This window comes from Trachurus trachurus, assembly GCF_905171665.1.
Source record: "Trachurus trachurus genome assembly, chromosome: 5".
Taxonomy (NCBI): domain Eukaryota; kingdom Metazoa; phylum Chordata; class Actinopteri; order Carangiformes; family Carangidae; genus Trachurus; species Trachurus trachurus.
In genome coordinates this window covers 25,524,105-25,530,100 of record NC_139896.1, presented here as the reverse complement: position 1 = coordinate 25,530,100, position 5,996 = coordinate 25,524,105, and positions in this window count along the sequence as shown.

Below are 5,996 nucleotides of genomic sequence, written 5' to 3'. Positions count from 1 at the left end.
TGTTGCAAACAATCCATCAAACTGTTGTTGAGATTCTTCACTGAAAGTGAAAAGTCTGAAAGTCAGTAGCCTCCATGAATGTGCTGCAGTACATTCAGTCATTGTTGGGTTATTTCACTTCACACGATATTGCTGAACTGACCTCTATGTAGCTAAAAACACAAGCAGTCCAGGGACAACTGCACACCACACAGCACAATGAAGGATCCCTGTCTGCGGAATGACAGTCCACTGACCCCCACCTACCTCCAAAAGAAAATATAAAGATACTTTAATTTCACTAACATCATCTTTTAGTGGCCTCAATCATCACATGTCGCCGTGGGACTGGCCCTGCTCCCGGTGTAGTGTAACCTGACCATTAGCAAAGAAATGGATGCTATTTACGCCATCAAGAGCTCAGGTAAATAAATAAATAAATGCACAGTTACGCGCCACAAAATGGGGCCAAGGAGAAAAAAGGCAGTTAGAAATCCATCAGAATGTCATTTTGTGTGTCTCGCCTCCCTCCCCACACCCCTCTGCCCATCCAGATGGGTATCAGCTCATTGCAAAGCTCACTCCCATTAACCTGTTTGTAGGTTGCCAAGAGAGGAAGTTGTATTTTTCACATTTTATATCAACTCCCCTTGCCTATGGACACCCACTCACCTCCACATCTTCCTCCTTCTCTCTCCCCCCATTACTTTTGGCCCTGTCTGAGGAAGTTCCACAAAAGATAATTTTCCTTTTCAAATTACAGCAGGCCTTTTCACTGACCCTCCGGCATTGTGATAATGCAGTGTGGGAGCAGAGAGTGTCTCTGATGAAGGATGATAGAAAATGCAGTGGCCAGCACTAATGTCTTGTCAATGCTGAACTTGGACACGAGCACCTACTGTATAGGGCGCCGCTGCGCTGATTCACATTTGCTGAGCAGGGAAGCTTAGTCATTTTCCTCGACAGGATTTTTGGCCGTACAGAAATACTCACGATGATTAGCTGGCATTTGAATTGCGCAGAAGTTGTTGTTGGTGTGTGTGTGGTGGTATAGTATGTGTTGTTGTAAACTGCCAGAAAAAAAAAAAAGATTAAAATAAAAAACGACAGGATGTGTGAATGACTTGCCGAAGCAGCTTGCAGGCTGTTGTGATTCATGGGCTAATCTCCTCACAGTCCAGTCAGGCATGAGAAACACAGAGAGGAGAAGGTGTCAGGTACAGCGAAGGAATACTTTGATATTAGAATTCAAGGCATCTACGTCTTGCCTTGAGCAGGATAATCCCATTATGCCTCAGGTCACAGCGGTGCACAGAGAGAGAGAGGCACAACTCACTTCAAAATAAACTGCTTATGGTTGATGAGAATAACACAAACAGCCGTCAGAAATAACATCAAACTCCGACCCAAACTGAATTAGAACATCCAATTTAGGGACGAAAAAATACCCCAGATATTGTGAAGAGAGAATAACACAATTAGATTACACAAAAGTGGGAAAGTTTTTCCATCCAGACTTTTACAGTTCATCCTGGGTGTTTTCAAGATCGAGCAGTTTTTCATTACAGTCTGTCGGCTTTCATTATGAAATGAGAAAATCTAATTTTGCGTGGTGTAACTGACAGTTTTTCAGACTAATTCATCCTGTCAAGATAAAGCCCTGGCAAACCCGCCAGATGGTGTTTGTGTAAGTGAGAGCTTTGTTTTCGGTGTGCACATTTCGTAAAGTGCAAGGACCCTTCTTGATTTAGATCCAAGTGTGTGTTTCTGTTTCTCTTCAGTAGAAAGAAAAACATGTATCCACCTATCTCTGATTAATATCTTGTTTCATTCAGATAAACTTTAAAAATAAACGTGTTACTGCTCCGTAATTCCCCTTATCTTAAGATATTCCTCAAAAAATAATAATAAAAAAAGATAAATACTACAAATAGACAGCTGAAACTCTGAGATATGGCTGAATTGTAATTTTAGTATAATAATCCTCCATTAAAAATAGGACTGGCGAGTCACTGTCATCCACTTCCAATGAAATGTGTGCACTTCCCACCACAGCGGGGTAAAAAAAAAAAAAAAAAAGCCATTTCACTAATAATATTTTCTATTTCAGATGGCTGACCAGGGAATTTATTCCAGGCAGGAGTTTTGGGAGGATTTCAATCAACTGTTTCAGAGGCACCAGTTTGTAAAACCTGCAATGAAACCAGCTATATATAAGCTAATAACCTACACATCACCCACCTCAAAGAATGTCATTAATAGGAGTTACTGGAGAAGTTTAATGTGCAGAATGATATACAGTCTGAGCTTCTCCCTCCCCCTTTCTTGATTGGAAAAATTGGAGGGTAAATTATGAATAATCTGTCAGAAAAATCCTAACATTTGAAGGACATCTGGAACCAGAAAATAAACTATACTGGTTTTAAAGGAATCGTTCAATATTTTTGGAAATATTTATTAACATGCTTGCCGAGAATAAGATGAGAAGATTGATACCATGCTCCTGTCTGCACAATAGCAAAACATGAAGCTACCTCTAGCATCCAGTTATCTTAGCACGGCATGAGGACTTAAATACCACACCAGTGTTTCCCAGCCTGTGTGTTGGGGCCCACTAGTGGGTCAGACAGGTATTGCAAGCCAGTCGTAAAAAATAATTAGCAAATCCGAACAGATGATGACGGCGACACTGCTTCACTTTTTGTTTGGCGTAGACAAAACAAACAAGATACTGTGTACACTGTGCTAATTAGTCAACTTTAGCGTAGACAATGAGATTTAGCCCCGAAAAATCCAACCCAACTAACTCACTCGAGAGTGGTAGACTAGTTGTTTTCTACTGTTTCTAGTTATTTTTGCTAAATCAAGCTAGCAGTTGCTGAATTTAGGGTCATGTAACAAGTTAGGTTTTTTTTTAAAGAAAAATCTGACAAACTATGCAGTCAGTAAATCACAAATCTATAAACTGAACTGAACTGAAATCATCTGTGGCAGTTTTCTTATCGAACTGTTCATCATCTGTATCAGTCTAACCTGAGCTCATTGTCACAGGGTGCAAGGCTGGGGTGTTGAGAACTGCAGTGGTTATAGGTGACTTAGCTACAGTATATGATCCGTGACCACTGCCACGCTCATCCCATGATCACTCTGCCCAACTCATTTTACTGCAGAGAGTGAAACACCAAAGTCAGTGCCACTACACAGAACAGTCAAACAGCCAGCCCTCAGATCTCACTGTGGTTTCCAAACACACAGAATACATTTCCATTCAACTTTTGTGAAGGTCTTTTATGGCAGAGCAACAAACCCCAGAGGAGCTATGGCATGAAAAGATCTTTCATTATTAATAGAATATTAGCCCACATAAAGGTGAATGACTGAGGGATTGTGTTTCAACACTGCAGGGGCTGTAAAGTGCACAGAGGTTAATTCTCTGATCCAAGGGTAGATTTGTATCATTGTTTGTAGATAGAAAAGGCTTTTCCAGGGGATTGAATTCATGTCTACTCTCTCTGTTCCTCAGAGCACTGTGGTGGATTGCCTGGTCTGATTAATCTTAATGAATTATGCAAATAGCCTTTATCTCAAATGATTTAGCAATGTTTCTGTATTGTTTTATTAATGCACTTTTGAATTACTCTGTATAATCACGTAGCCTTTCCTCAGCCGTTCGCTGTTTGTAATTCATCCCCAGCTCTTTATTAAATCCATGGTGGTCTCCGGCGAATTGCATGCAGGAATGAGAAATTAGTCATTACTGTAATTTAATGATTTCTAACCAAACAAGAGGCAACCTGGATCGCTAACCATAGCCGCCCTCCTCACTCCTCCCCTTCAGCGCCAGTCCCCAGGGTCTGATCTTCGGGAGCAAGCCTTCTACATTTTTGCTTAATTAATTATGTTTAGTATAAGGAGCATTCTGCGGTGAATGCAGTGTTTCAATTACAGACAGAAATTGACTTACAAAATATGAAATTCCCCATAAAGTGGTGGCTTGTTTGGAGTCTAGACACCCCTTGAATTGACTAAAGCTTCTTCTCCCTCAGTGTTTGGATAAATGCAACTTTAGTTTAGTTTCCTCTTGTTAAAAACCACATTCAACAAGATTGCTGTAATTTCATCAAACCGTAGTTCCTTGCACAGATGCTCTGCTCCTGTTTGTCTGAAGAGTCTTAAACATGACACCTACGTACAGTATAGTGAAAATGTACATTTCAGAAACGTGACTTATTATCACATCAGAGAAGGGAGCCCCCGTCATATGTAGCGTGGTTTCCTGTCCCCAAGGTGTAAACGTCCCATGCAGGTGAAATATAAATACATCTCCCACAGTTCTCTGCCTCCTCACAAACGCCTGCCTCGAACCTGCTTGGCTTCCTCAGAGAGCGGGGGATGGAGCTGCATGTTGATGTCAGCAATAACAGTCACCACACAATATATATCAAATAGGTGAAAATGAATGGACATTTTATTTGCCCTTGGACGCTACAGACTGAGGAGGCTGGTGTGGTCACTGGGGCTAAATAATCCTTCTCTGTTTTGGTTTCTTTTATAAGCTTTTGGGTGACATGTCCTGACAGAGCTTTTAGGATTTCCATCTGGTTTAATCTTATAGGAAATTATTTGGACCACAAACAAACAAACAACAACAACAACAACAACAACAACAAAATGTTTTTGTTGGTGATGGGTAGTATTAATGTAACACCATAAACAGAAGCTTGGATAACAACATCTTGGTTTGGACATGAATCAAACAGGATTAGTGTTGTTTTAGAGACAGAGCTAATTATCAGTCTCTCCCTAGACCAGATTTCAGATGGCTTTTTTGTGAAGTGTGTTCATTTTAAGAAACAGTGTGATGAGATTTTCCTTCTTTTGTTTTTTGTATTTTTGAACATGGCCTATTTTTGCATTTGCTGATTTTTGCATTTCACTTCCATCATGAATACAGCTTTAATTAGTGAGTTTCTCTCCTCCCGCTTCTTCTTCCTCTCTTTCTTGTTTTGCTTGACCTGCCCATTTGAAAAGTCAGAAGCCCCGAAAATGTGTTTGTCAGGGCACAAAGACCATTATCACTGATTGTAAAAAATGCAGTGTTTTCCATATAGTGATATCCATTGAGTTAGATTTATTGAGATAATACTGACATTTGTAATCAGTGGTTGTCACCAGGCTTTGAAAACGACAGTTATCATTAAAACATTTTGGCAGAACTCAGCTGTGTTGACCATCGGTGACTTGTAGTCAAACATCGTTACATTTTTTTCTGGGTTTTATTGTTGTGGTGTCGTCTTTTGTCTTTGAAAAGAAGACTTGACGTCCTAACAAACTTAAGAAAGCCAAACACTTGATAAGTTTCAAATCAACAAAAATTAAACAGAAGAGACACCTGCTCCATAAGGCTAAAAGGAATGAAAATGATCTCACTAGATCTTCAACACAGATATGCATCAAGAGTCCTGGGGTTCTCTGTGGCGAGGAAATAACACAAAAGTTTACATCACATGGTTTTGTTCTAGGGGTGATTTTTTTTTCTTGTGTAACCCGCAGTCTTTTAGTCAGTAATTAACTTTCATGGTAGAGTCCTCTAGTCCATGGGAATAAAACTATAATACAAAGAGATATTTTGGTGAGCAGTAGAGTTCAGAGACAGCTACTGTTGACGCTGAATCTAAAGTCAGGAATCTTTTTAGATATGTAGTCTTATATGACACTCGCTTTCCTTCATCCATTCGGTGGAATGTCCATGATTATTTGTCCTTGTTGGTCCCTGGCTTCCACCGATCCCCCAAAGCACTCAATATCCAAATGTCCTATGGTGTTGGTCAAAGAAATAACATCTGGTTCCAAACAAGGTTATCCTGGACGACAGATGACTATCGTGTGACCTAGAAAGAAAGGGAAAGAAGAATTCAGGTTAAGGAATTATGGATTTGGGTTAAATGTTCCTTTATGTCAGAGGACATTTGTCATCACACAATGATAAACACATGGTTTCTTGTGCAAAATCCTTT